This window comes from Glycine soja, chromosome 15 (genome assembly GCF_004193775.1).
Source record: "Glycine soja cultivar W05 chromosome 15, ASM419377v2, whole genome shotgun sequence".
Taxonomy (NCBI): Eukaryota; Viridiplantae; Streptophyta; class Magnoliopsida; order Fabales; family Fabaceae; genus Glycine; species Glycine soja.
In genome coordinates, this window is record NC_041016.1 from 43224338 (window position 1) to 43238850 (window position 14513).

The 14513-nt window shown below is 32.6% G+C and overlaps 1 pseudogene; it reads left to right on the plus strand.

Annotated features, from left to right (window-relative positions):
- The first annotated feature begins 588 nt into the window (after positions 1 to 588).
- LOC114388627 lies at positions 589 to 13395 on the plus strand (annotated as a pseudogene).
- Positions 13396 to 14513: the final 1118 nt, after the last annotated feature.

Here is a 14513-nt window from a genome sequence, read left to right on the forward strand (position 1 = left end):
TTTAAAAAAAAATAAGTTTACTACTTTGAAGTAAGTGGTAAACCTTTAAAAATTTAGAAAAATAAAATAAAATACGCTTTAGGACTTTAAAGTCATGTAAAATATTACGACTTTCGTTATTTAAAAAAATATGACTTTAAAGTCGTAAAAAAATTAGATTTATACTATGAAGTCGTAAATATTTTTACGACTTTAGTTAAAAAATTAAAAAAAAAAAGTCATAACAGGTGTTACGACTTCTGAATTAGAAGTCGTAACAGCTATTACGACTTACTCCTCTTGGATAATTTTTTAAAATATATCTTCGAATTGATAAATTTAAAATTTTTTTACCCCTTATTAATAAAAAAGCCTAAGATGTTTGAAGGTTAAAAAATATATTAAAACAGAATAAAATTTAATAATTAAAACATGATTTGCCATCCTCACATATATAACTCATTAAAAATCATACATAAAACACAAATCTTAAAATCATTCATTGATAGAATACAGCTGCTAAAGTTTGTGTTGTCGGGAACCCTAAGAGTTGTTGGGTTGACTGCCATTGAAACAAAAAGATCTAGGTTTCCATTCATCCACTCCACTGCTCCCTTTCCTACCATACAATGGCATTAGAAAGCGTTGGTGGTGTTGTTCTTTCTTCTTTCCTCGGGGCTCTATTTCAGAAGCTGGCTTCTCCTCAAGTTCTGGATTTCTTTCGTGGAACAAAGATCGATCAGAAGCTACGGAAGGACTTAAAAAGCAAGCTCCTCTCCATCCAAGTTGTGCTTGATGATGCTGAACAAAAACAGTTTGGAAATGTGCTAGTGAGAGACTGGCTTATTAAGCTCAAAGTTGCCATGCTTGATGTAGAAGATGTCTTGGATGAAATACAACACTCCAAACTCCAAGTTCAACCTCAATCTGAATCTCAAACTGGTTCAGGCTGTACTTGCAAGGTACCCAAATTCTTCCAATCTTCCTCTTTTAGTTCCATTAACAAGGAAATTAATTCCAGCATGAAAAAAAATCCTTGATGACCTAGATGATCTTGCAAGCCGGATGGATAATCTAGGTTTGAAAAAGGCTAGTGATCTTGTAGCTGGATCAGGATCAGGTGGTAAAGTGCCACAATCAACATTGTTGGTAGTTGATTAGATGATAGTTGATAATTAATAATTTTAGAGAATTGTTTTAGAAAGAAGGCTATGTCATTGATTTCTTGGATTATCAATTACAACATACCAATTGCCTATTTATAGGCTCAAGTCACCAACCTCTCAATGGTGGTGAATGTTTCTACATTACTTTAGGTCTTTCTAGAGTTTTCATGATAGATTAGTATCATGATAGTTCTAGATTCTTCTATCTTATACATACACTTATAGTTCTAGATTCTTCTATCTTATACATACACTTATAGTTCTAGATTGTTCTACCGCATACATATTATAGTTCTAGATTGTTCTACCATATTCTATAGTTCTAGGATATTCTACTATTTTCATACATATTATATTTAAGAATATTCTAGAAATTTGTAGCAATTTCAACACTCCTCCTTGATGCAAATTTTTGTGACTCCGAGCATATCTCGTAATTCTTCAAATCTTGGTCTCGACAAAGCCTTCGTGAATATGTCTGCAATTTAATCTTCTGTTCTGCAGTAGTCGAGTTTGATCTCTTTAGTTGCTTCAACTTCTCTGATAAAGTGATACTTGATTGCTATGTGTTTTGTTCTGCTGTGATGAACTGTATTCTTCGCCATTGCAATTGCTGATTTGTTGTCGCAGTTGATTTTAGTAGGCCCATCTTGTTTTTCTCCCATGTCTTCAAGTATCCTACGGAGCCATATAGCTTGACTCGTTGCTTCCGCAGCTGCCACGTACTCTGCTTCTGCTGTTGATTGTGCTACTGTAGCTTGCTTCTTCGATGCCCAAGAGAACATTCCCGATCCTAGTGAGAAAGCACAGCCAGAGGTACTCTTCATGTCATCTGCTGAACCTGCCCAATCACTGTCGGTGTAGCCAAGTAATTATGAGTTGGTTTCGGTAGTATACCATATACCGAACTCTTTTGTTCCTTGTAGATACCTCAAAATTCTTTTTCCTGCTCCAAAGTGTATTTGACTTGGGCTTTGCATGAATCTTGATAGAAGACTTGTAGCATATATTATGTCAGGCCGTGTAGCTATCAAATATAGGAGGCTTCCAATTAGACTTCGGTATTTGGATGCATCAGCTTTTGGTGCTCCATCATTCTTCTGTAGTTTCTCATTTGTTATGAGTGGAGTAGCAACAGGTTTGCAACCATACATCTTGAATTTCCAAAGTGTATTTCTTTTGCAAGATGAATATCCCTTCATTTCTCTGACTTACCTCTATGCTGAGGAAGTAACTCATCAAACCAAGGTCGGTCATCTCAAAGGTCTTCATCATGTCTTCTTTAAACTCCATCATCATCTTAGTATTGTTTCCCATGTAGATAAGATCATCTACATATAGAGAGAGTAAGAGAGTGTACTGCCCTTGATACTTGATGTAAAGTGTAGGCTCACTCTTACTCCTCCTGAATCCTCGATCCATGAAATACTGATCGATTCTGCTATACCATGCTCGAGGTGCTTGCTTCAAACCGTAGAGTGCTTTTCTTAGTCTTAACACTTTGTTTTCTTTGCCTTCAGACACGAATCCATATGGCTGCTCCACATAGATCTCTTCTTCAAGTACGCCGTTAAGGAAGGCGGATTTGACATCTAGTTGATGGATACTCCATCCTTTTCGTGACGCAAGAGCTATTAGAGCTCTCATGGTATCAAGACGAGCTACTGGTGCAAATGTCTCATTGTAGTCAATTCCGGGTTGCTGTGAGTAATCCTTAGCTACTAGCCTCGCCTTGTGTTTCTGTATGGTGCCATCAGGGTTGAGCTTTGTCTTATAGACCCACTTAACCCCAATGATATCTTTTCCATGGGGACGATTTACTAACTCCCATGTGTTGTTTTCCTCGATCATCTGTATCTCTTCTTCCATTGCCTTGACCCATACTTCTTGCTTTAATGCTTCTTCAAAGCTTCCAGGTTTAAGTATGACCAAGTTACAGGTTTCATATATGTCCACCAAAGATCTTACTCGTCTTGGAGTAGACTCTGGTGATGATAGTTCTTGATCTTGTTGTTGTGGTGGAGGTGAAGGTGGTTCACCTCGGTCTTCTTCCTCAGCTTCTTCTTGAGGTAGTTGAGCAGGTATAAGAACGTTCTTCTCCACTTTTTCTTCATCCCAATTCCAAGAAGCATATTCATCAACTTCAACATCTCGACTGATGACGAGTTTCTTAGTTTGCAAGTTGTAGACACGGTAGCCCTTAGAGATATTGCTATACCCAAGGAAGATACCTCGTATAGTCTTGTCTTCAAGCTTGTGCCTCTTTATGTCTGGGATATGAATGTAGCATATAGATCCAAAGACCCTTAGGTGCTTTGCTGATGGCTTCTTCCCATTCCAAGCTTCAATTGGAGTCTTGTCTTTTATAGACTTAGTTGGACATTTTTCGAGTATGTAAACAACAGTGTAGACTGCTTCAGCCCAGAATGTGTTCGGTAGTCCTTTTTCCTTGAGCATCGATCTAGCAATCTCCATAACTGTGTGATTCTTTCTCTCGGACACTCCATTTTGTTGAGGAGAATATGCGACTGCAAGTTGTCGCTCAATGCCTTCATCCTCACAAAATCTTTCAAACTCGCGAGAGGTGTACTCTTTGTCGCGATCACTTCTTAGTACTTTTATCCGTTTTCCACTTTGATTTTTAGCAAGGGCCTTGAACTTTTTGAATACTCCAAAGACTTCTGATTTTTCTTTTAGAAAATATACCCATGTCATTCTAGAGAAGTCATTAATGAAGAGTATGAAGTACCTGTTGTTCCCATGTGATGGTGTCCTCATTGGTCCACAAACGCCCGTATGTATCAGCTCCAATAGATCTTTCGCTCTCCATGCTCCGCTTGTTGAGAAAGGAAATCGGTGTTGCTTACCAAGGAGACATCCTTCACACACTTCATTGTTCTCCTTTATGCTTGGAAGATCTCTCATCATGTTCTTCTCATGTAACAACTTCAAGGCATGTGTGTTAAAGTGGCCAAATCTTCGATGCCATAGCCATGAATCATCAACTTGTACCTTCATGGTAATGTTTGTTGCATATTTTAAATTTAGAGGAAAGCTTCTATTGGTCTTATTCATCTTTACTTAGGCTATCTCAGACCTTTTATTTTTGTTGTCTAAGATTTTGCATACACCTCCTTCAAAGTAAAGTGTGTAGCCTCTCTCCATCATTTGGCCAATGCTTAGAAGATTTTCTTTTAGGCTGGGAACTAGTAAGACATCATGGATGAGTCACGTACCTTTATCTGTCTCCACCATGACAATGCCTTTGCCTTTTGATTCAACCACACTTTCATTTCCCAGTCGAACTTTGACTTTGACAGACTCATCAATACTTTTGAAAATAGTCTCATCCTTGGCCATGTGATTGCTACATCCACTATCCAAGTACCAGCTTCCTCCCTTTTCTTTTATTGAGTCTTGAGTGGCGTAGAACGTACATTGTTCTTGATCATGCTCCTCTGCAATATTGGCTTGATGCCTATTTTTGTTGCGACAATTTTTCTCTACGTGCCCGAACTTCTTGCAATGGTTGCATTGTGGCATATTACGGAACCAACAATTTTTCTCTGCGTGGCCTTGCCTTTTGCATATATTGCATGGAAGATTTTTATCTATTTTGTTCTTAAGGAAATTCCTAGAACCTTCTCTTCTTCTGGAAGTTTCTCCATAATTTTTCTTTCTTCCATTTTCTTTGTTTTGGGGCTGAAATTTAAACTTTGACTGGAAGGCATTGTCAATTATATCTTCTTTATGCCTATACAGTCTTTGCTCATATGCTTCAAGAGAGCCCACAAGTTCTATCTCTGATAGAGTGGATAGATCTTTGGTTTCCTCAATCGTTGTCACGATTGGGTCAAACTTTTGGGACATAGTAATTAGAATTTTCTCAACAATTTTCTTGTTAAGAATATCTTCCCCAAAAGCTCTCATTTGATTAACTATTTCTTTAACTTTAGAATATTAATCTTTAACTGTCTCAGACTCCTTCATCTTCAATAGTTCAAAATCTCTTCTTAGAGATTGAAGTTTAACGGCACGTACCATAACACTTCCTTGAAACTCCTCCTGCAATGTGTTCCATGCTTCTTTGACAGTCTTAGCTCCCATAATTCTTGGGAAAATTGGATCAGTCACCGCTTGTTGCAAGGTGAACAACGCCTTTAAATTTTTTTGTTTATTTTTCTTCAACTCTTTTTCTTGAGATGCATTAAAAGCTGAAGTATCCGCGGGAATGGTGAAGCCTTCTTCTACTATGTCCCATAAATCTTGAGATGAAAAATACGTTTCCATTTTAACACGCCAGAAATCATAATTTTCACCATTGAAGATAAGGACAGAAATAGTTGACGATTGAGTAGTGTTATCTATAGCTTAGAAAAAATATTATTAGAGTGGGTTAATAGTACAAAGGAAATTTTTGAAGTAGTTGGGAGGATTTTAGAATGGTAGGTAGGTAATATAACTACGCCCAATGTATGACCGAACGTAGCTTTGATGCCACTGTTGGTAGTTGATTAGATGATAGTTGATAGTTGATAATTTTAGAGAATTGTTTTAGAAAGAAGGCTATGTCATTGATTTCTTGGATTATCAATTACAACATACCAATTGTCGATTTATAGGCTCAAGTCACCAACCTCTCAATGGTGGTGAATGTTTCTACATTACTTTAGGTCTTTCTAAAGTTTTCATGATAGATTAGTATCATGATAGTTCTAGATTCTTCTATCTTATACATACACTTATAGTTCTAGATTGTTCTACCACATACACATTATAGTTCTAGATTGTTCTACCATATTCTATAGTTCTAGGATATTCTACTATTTTCATACATATTATATTTAAGAATATTCTAGAAATTTGTAGCAATTTCAACAAACATCTTCAGTGGTAGAAAGTGATATTTGTGGCAGAGATGCTGATAAAAAAATGATCATTAACTGGCTCACTTCTGACACTGATAACATGCTATCAATACTTTCTATTGTGGGCATGGGTGGGCTGGGTAAGACCATGCTTGCTCAACTTGTATACAACGACCCAAGGATAGAGGGCAAATTTATTGTTAAAGCTTGGGTCTGTGTCTCAGAGGAATTTGATGTTTTGAACGTATCAAGAGCAATTCTTGACACATTTACTAAATCAACTGAAAATAGTGATTGGCTAGAAATTGTTCATACAAAACTGAAAGACAAATTGAGAGGAAACAGATTTCTTCTCGTTTTGGATGACGTTTGGAACGAAAGCAGGCCTAAATGGGAAGTTGTGCAGAATGCTCTTGTTTGTGGAGCTCAGGGAAGTAGGATCCTTGTCACAACACGCAGTCAGAAAGTTGCTTCTACCATGCGGTCAGAACAACACCACCTGCAGCAATTACAAGAAGATTATTGCTGGAAGCTGTTTGCCAAACATGCATTTCATGATGATAATCCTCAACCAAATCCAGGGTACAACGAGATTGGTATGAAGATAGTTGAAAAATGTGGAGGACTTCCTCTAGCCTTAAAGTCAATAGGAAGTCTATTACAGAACAAATCATTTGTTTCAGATTGGGAAAACATATTGAAAAGTGAGATATGGGAAATAGAGGACAGTGATATTGTTCCTGCTTTAGCAGTGAGCTATCACCACCTTCCTCCCCATCTCAAGACATGCTTTGCTTACTACACTTTATTCCCCAAGGATTATGAGTTTGACAAGGAGTGTTTAATTCAGTTGTGGATGGCTGAAAATTTCCTACACTGCCATCAAGGCAGTAAGAGTCCAGAAGAAGTTGGCCAGCAGTACTTCAATGATTTACTATCAAGGTCCTTCTTTCAACAATCAAGCGAAAATAAAGAAGTATTTGTCATGCATGACGTTCTAAATGATTTGGGAAAATATGTTTGTGGGGACATCTATTTCAGGTTGGAAGTTGATCAAGCAAAATGTACACAGAAGACAGCCCGCTATTTTTCAGTTGCAATGAATAACAAACAACATTTTGATGAGTTTGGAACTTTATGTGATACTAAAAGGCTACGTACATTTATGCCAACAATTAGGATCATGAATGAATATTACAATAGTTGGCATTGCAATATGTCGATACCTGAATTGTTCTCCAAGTTTAAGTTCTTACGTGTCTTATCTCTCTCATTGCTCTGACATTAATGAGCTGCCTAACTCTGTTTGCAATCTTAAACATCTTCGTTCGTTAGACCTTTCACATACTAGCATAAAAAAACTACCTGATTCAACATGTTCACTCTCCAACTTGCAAATACTGAAGCTGAACTATTGTAGATATTTGAAGGAGCAACCCTCGAATTTGCATGAACTCACCAATTTGCATCGCCTTGAATTTGTAAATACTAAAATTATAAAGGTGCCACCACATCTGGGAAAGCTGAAGAATCTTCAAGTATCCATGAGTTCATTTGATGTTGGTAAAACTAGCGAGTTCACTATTCAGCAATTAGGAGAGCTCAATCTTCATGGAAGACTATCATTTTGGGAGCTGCAGAATATTGAGAACCCCTCAGATGCATTAGCTGCAGATTTGAAAAATAAAACACGCCTTGTGGAACTAGAGTTAGAATGGAATTGGAACCGGAACCCTGATGATTCTGCCAAAGAAAGGGATGCAATCGTAATCGAGAATCTACAACCTTCCAAACACTTGGAGAAGTTGTCAATCAGGAACTATGGTGGTAAACAATTCCCTAATTGGTTATCCAATAATTCTCTATCAAATGTGGTGTTCTTAAAGTTGCACAACTGTCAATCTTGCCAACATTTGCCTTCCCTTGGACTTTTTCCATTTCTCAAGAACCTAGAGATTTCAAGTCATCTCTTGATGGGATAGTGAGCATTGGTGCTGATTTTCATGGGAATGGCACTTCTTCATTTCCATCGTTGGAAACATTGAAGTTCTCCTCTATGAAAGCATGGGAAAAATGGGAATGTGAAGCTGTGATAGGTGCTTTTCCATGTCTTCAATATCTTTCTATAAGCAAATGTCCCAAGCTGAAAGGTGACCTCCCAGAGCAACTTCTTCCTTTAAAGAAGCTACAAATTAGTGAGTGCAAACAACTAGAGGCTTCAGCTCCCAGGGCTCTAGAACTAGACCTGAAGGACTTTGGAAAGCTGCAACTTGACCGGGCTTCTTTGAAAAAGCTCAGAATGGGCGGACACAGCGCGGAAACGTCGTTGCAGGAAAAGTCTGATACTTTGAAAGAACTGTATATTTATTGTTGCCCGAAATATGGAATATTATGCAATTGTGAAATGAGTGATAATGGCTTTGACTCTCAAAAGACTTTTCCGCTAGATTTCTTCCCTGCACTCAGGACCCTTCATCTCAGAGGCTTTCATAATCTACAGATGATTACACAGGATCACACCCATAATCATCTTGAATTTCTGAAAATCAGAGAGTGCCCTCAATTAGAATCATTGCCTGGAAGCATGCATATGCTGCTTCCATCTCTGAAGGAGCTAGTAATAGATGATTGTCCAAGAGTTGAGTCGTTCCCTGAAGGAGGTTTGCCATCAAATCTAAAAGAGATGGGACTCTATAAATGCTCCTCCGGACTCATGGCCTCACTGAAAGGGGCTTTGGGAGGCAATCCCTCTCTGGAAAGCTTGGGGATAGTAGAGCTGGATGCAGAATCTTTTCCTGATGAAGGTTTGCTGCCTCTCTCTCTTACTTGTCTACGCATCCGTGATTTTCGAAATCTAAAAAAACTGGACTACAAGGGGCTCTGTCAGCTCTCCTCTCTCAAGAAATTGATTCTTGGAAACTGCCCCAACCTCCAACAGCTACCAGAGGAGGGTCTTTCCAAATCCATTTCATATCTTTTTATTGGTGGCTGCCCCAAACTCGAGCAGCGTTGCCAGAACCCAGGAGGCGAAGACTGGCCAAAGATTGATTGCTCACATTCCAACCTTGCATATTTTTTATTGTATATGGCAGTGATGCTGATTTTTAAGAATTATAATGAAACTTTTTCTTTTTTAGTTGATCTGAATTATCATGAACTATCTACACGATTTGTGCTTCAAGCAAAATTACTAAATAATTGTTTTCTTACACTTACGTAGTTATATATGCATATGCCAGACGAGTTTTTTTATTACGGGATAAAATATTTCATATTTAAATTTATTTATAATTTCTTATCAGAATTTATTATGTTATTGATAACAATTTTTGGTATATTGTGCAATAATCTGAAGAGATTACTTCTAAAGAGATAATTGTGTTTCTTATATCATAAAGTTGTATTATAGTTAAAAATGATGTTATCTCTTAAATGACATTATTTAGGTTAATAGTCAAATCCAAAAAGCTTTTATATATAAGTATTTATTTGTAAATAGTTTCAATCTTTGTTAATTTTAAAATATTCACCAATGAGTTCATCTAAAATTTTGGGTCAATAAAATGAGTATATTTAGATATACTTATCTTATAATTACTTTTATAACTATTACTTTTATAATTAAAAATATTACTTTTTAGGCTTATGAATTTTAACTAATAACTTTCTTATGATATATATTTTTTTTTTCATCCATCGATATAATGAAATATTATATTGACTTCCATAGATCTTTGATTATAATTTTTTTTTACTCAAATCGATCAACTTTAGCATGGTTACCTATGTAATACACAAATACAAATATGGACTAACATGATAAAAATAAAATAAATAATAATTTAAAAATATAATTTCATATAACCAAATTAAGAAAATGTTTTGATACAAAAAAGTTTAAACATCCCAACGAATTTGTCTTAGTATATGATTACCCATAGATGGATACAAATATGAATTAAGGTAACATAAATAGATTATATAATAATTTTAAAAATATAATTTATACTTTCAATTTGAAAAGAAAATGAAAGGTGTTTTAATATAAAAATAAACATAAACTAAAATATGATAAATATGTAAGACTCTTGTAATAAAAATCTCAAATGATTATTAAAAAAATTAATCATCAAAATGAGTTTGTTTTAGTATGGTTACCCGGGTGCATAAAGAATATAAAGAATAATTAATGCAACAAAAGAAGAATATATAATTGTTTAAAAGTATAACTTTTTATAGATTCATATTAAAAATATGAAGGATATTTTAATATAAAAAAGAAATATAAACATCATTCTTATAAACAATTTATACATTAATTTAAGTATAAATATCTAATAGTCTCTTGATATTAAAAAAAATCAATGATTATAACAAAATCACTCAAATGAAGTTGTCCAAATATGATGACCTATGTAATAGATGAATAAAAATATGAATTATTAAGATCGATATCTTGTTATAATTTTTTCATATTTAACAATAGAAATAAAAAACTTTAAATTTATAGACAAATGGAATTTAATTCCTTTTTAATAACAACCAATGGTATATCAATGTTTTGAATCATGTTTTGACAATTGCCGTGTAATTTCTTAGTCATCCAATAATTTTCCCTAAAAGTTTAGTTACTAACTTTCTTTAAAAACTTAAATTTTTTCCCTTTCAATGTTTTATTAAGGAATTAACAATTTGCTCGATTTTTTAAGAGTTTTTAGGAAAATGTATTCAATTAAAGTTTTCTTTAAAGAAAATATAAGCTTCCCAACCACCCCACAAAAAATATATTGTTTAACAGTATGAAGAATTTACTCCTAACGAGATAATTATTTTTCTTATATCATAAAAGTTTACTATAGTTAAAAGTGATGTTATCTCTTAAGTTTTACTTGTGTAATATGGAATTTATTTTTTACAACATGAAATTCTATACTCAAAAAATATTGTTTTTCACCAATGATGCAATTTAGCTTAATATTGAAATCAAAAAAGCATTTATACATGTGTTTAGTTGTAAATAGTTTCAATCTTTATTAGTTTTGAAATATTCACCAATGAGCCATCTAAAATATTGGGTCAATAAAATAAGTATATTTAAATATACTTATCTTATAATTACTATTAAAACTACTACTTTTGTAATTAAAAATATTACTTCTTAGGCTTGTGAATTTGAACTAATAACATCTTTAAGATACTTTTTTTCATCCATGGATATAATGGATTATTGTATTAACTTCCAGGGATCTTTGATTATACAAAAAAATATTTACTCAAATCGATAAATTCTCATATGATCACCCATGTAATACATGAATATAAATATGGATTAACGTGGCATAAATAAAATATACAATAGTTTAAAAATATAATTTTTTATATCATCAAATTAAGAAATACAAAAGAGACCCAAGGAATTTGTCTTAGTATACGGTTATCTAGATAGATGAATATAAATATGGATTAATGTACCACAAATAGATTATATAATAATTCAAAAAATATAATTTTTTATACTTTAAATTGAAAAAAATGAAAGATGTTTTAATATAAAAAGAAACATAAATTAAAATATGAAATATGCAAGACTCTTGCAATAAAAAACTCAATTATATATATATATATATATATATATATATATATATATATATATATATATATAATCATCCAAATAAATTTGATTTTGAATGGATATCCAATGATAAATATATGAATTAGGGTAATATAAATATTTAAGAGTCTCTAAACATAAAAACTCCAATGATTATTAAAAAAATTAACCATCCAAATGAATTTGTCCTAATATAATTAGTCGGGTGACATAAATAAATATAAAGATGAATTAATGCAACAAAAAAAGAATATATTATTGAATAAAAAGTATAATTTTTTATAAACTCATTAAAAATATGAAGGATGTTTTGATATAAAAAGAAATAAAGACATCACTTTTATAAAAAAAATTATTCATTAATTTAATTATAAATATCTAAGAGTCTCTTTATATTAAAATTTTGATGATTTTAAAAACATCACGCAAATAAATTTACCCTAATCTGATTAGGCATGCAACGGATGAATAAAAATATGAATGATCAAAATCAATACCCTGTTAATAAAAAAATTATAAATGAAATATTTGTCTCTAAATAAATTTTTCATATGTAATAACAACAAAAAAATTTAATTTTATAAACAAATGAAATTTAATTCGTTTTTAATATTAACCAATGGTGTATTGATGTTTTGAATCATGTTAAAACAATTAACATGTAATTTATTAGTGATTCATTAATTTTTTTCTAAAAGTTTATTTATTAACTTTGTTTAAAAACTTAGTTTTTTTTCCTTTGGATCTTGTATAAAAAATTAATAATTTGCTCAATTTTTTAAGAGTATTTCCGAATATGAATTTAATTAAAGTTGTCTATAAAGAAAAGTGAAAGTTGTCTAGAACTATACCTGAAAGACTTTGGAAAGATGCAACTTGACTGGGCTTATTCGAAAAATCTCATCATGGGCGGACACAGCATGGAAGCATCGTCTCTGGAAAAGTCTGATACTTTGAAAGAACTGTATATTTATTGTTGCCAGGAATATGGAATATTTTGCAATTGTGAAATGAGTGATAATGGCTTTGACTCTCAAAAGACTTTTCCGCTAGATTTCTTCCCAGCACTCAGGACCCTTCGTCTCATTGACTTTCGTAATCTACAGATGATTACACAGGATCACTCCCATAATCATCTTGAAGTTCTGGCATTCAGTAACTGCCCTCAGTTAGAACCATTGCCTGGAAGCATGCATATGCAGCTTCCATCTCTCAAGGAGCTAACGATATCTAATTGTCCAAGAGTTGAGTCGTTCCCTGAAGGAGGTTTGCCATCAAATCTAAAAGAGATGGAACTCTATAAATGCTCGTCCGGACTCATGGCCTCACTGAAAGGGACTTTGGGAGACAATCCCTCCCTGGAAAGCTTGGGGATAGGAAAGCTGGATGCGGAATCTTTTCCTGATGAAGGTTTGCTGCCTCTCTCTCTTACTTGTCTATGCATCCGTCATTGTCTAAATCTAAAAAAACTGGACTACAAGGGGCAGCTCTGTCAGCTCTCCTCTCTCAAGGAATTGTTTCTTGATGACTGCCCCAACCTCCAACAGCTACCAGAGGAGGGTCTTCCCAAATCCATTTCATATCTTGAAATTCAAGGCTGCACCGACCTCAAGCAGCGTTGCCAGAACCCAGGAGGCAAAGACTGGCCAAAGATTGCTCACATTACAACGGTGCATTGTTCGTATGATATTTATGATTATTTGTAAGAATTATCATGAAACTTTTTCTTTTTTAGTTGATCTGAATTATCATGAACCTTCTACACCATTTGTGCTTCAAGCAAATTAATAAATAATTGTTTTCTTATATTTACATAGTTATCTATGTAATATGAAATTTATTTCTTACAACAGGAAAGTCTATACTCAATAAATATTATTTTTCACCAATGACGTCATTTATCTTAATAGTCAAATCCAAAAAAAAATTTATATATAAGAATTTATTTGTAAATAGTTTCAATATTTGTTAATTTTTAAATATTCACTAATGAGTTTATCTAAATTTTTAGTCAATAAAATGAGTATATTAAATTATACTTATCTTATAATTACATTTATAACTACTATTTTTATAATTAAAAATATTACTTTTTAAACTTATGAATTTTAACAAATACCTTCTTTAAAATATATTTTTTTCATCTATGGATATAGTGAAATATTATATTGACTTCCATAGATCTTTGATTATAATTTTTTTTTACTCAAATCCATAAACTCTAATATGGTTACCTATGTAATACACGAATATAAATATGGATTAACGTGATAAAAATTAAAATAAATAATAATTTAAAAATATAATTTTTTATATAACCAAATCAAGAAAATGTTTTGATACAAAAAAGTTTAAACATCCCAATGGATTTGTCTTAGTATATGGTTACCCAGTGATAGATTGATACAAATATGAATTAACGTAACATAAATAGATTATGTAATAATTTTAAAAATATTATTTTTTATACTTTCAATTTGAAAAGAAAATGACAAGTGTTTTAATATAAAAATAAACATAAACTAAAATATGATAAATATCTAAGACTGTTGCAATAAAAAGCCCAAATGATTTTGTATGATACCCATAAATATAAATATCAATTAGGATAACATAAATATAATATATAATATTTTATAAAATATAATTTTTATAATTTCAAATTTAAAAAAAAAAGAATGATGCTTTGATATAAAATTTTTTTTAGACATCATTCATATAAAAGTTGTATGAATTAATTTAAATATAAATATTTTATAGTTTCTTAATATAAAAAAACACAATGATTATTAAAAAAAGTAATCATCAAAATGAATTTGTTCTAGTATGATTACCCGAGTGCATAAAGAATATAAAGATGAATTAATGCAACAAAAAAATAATATATAA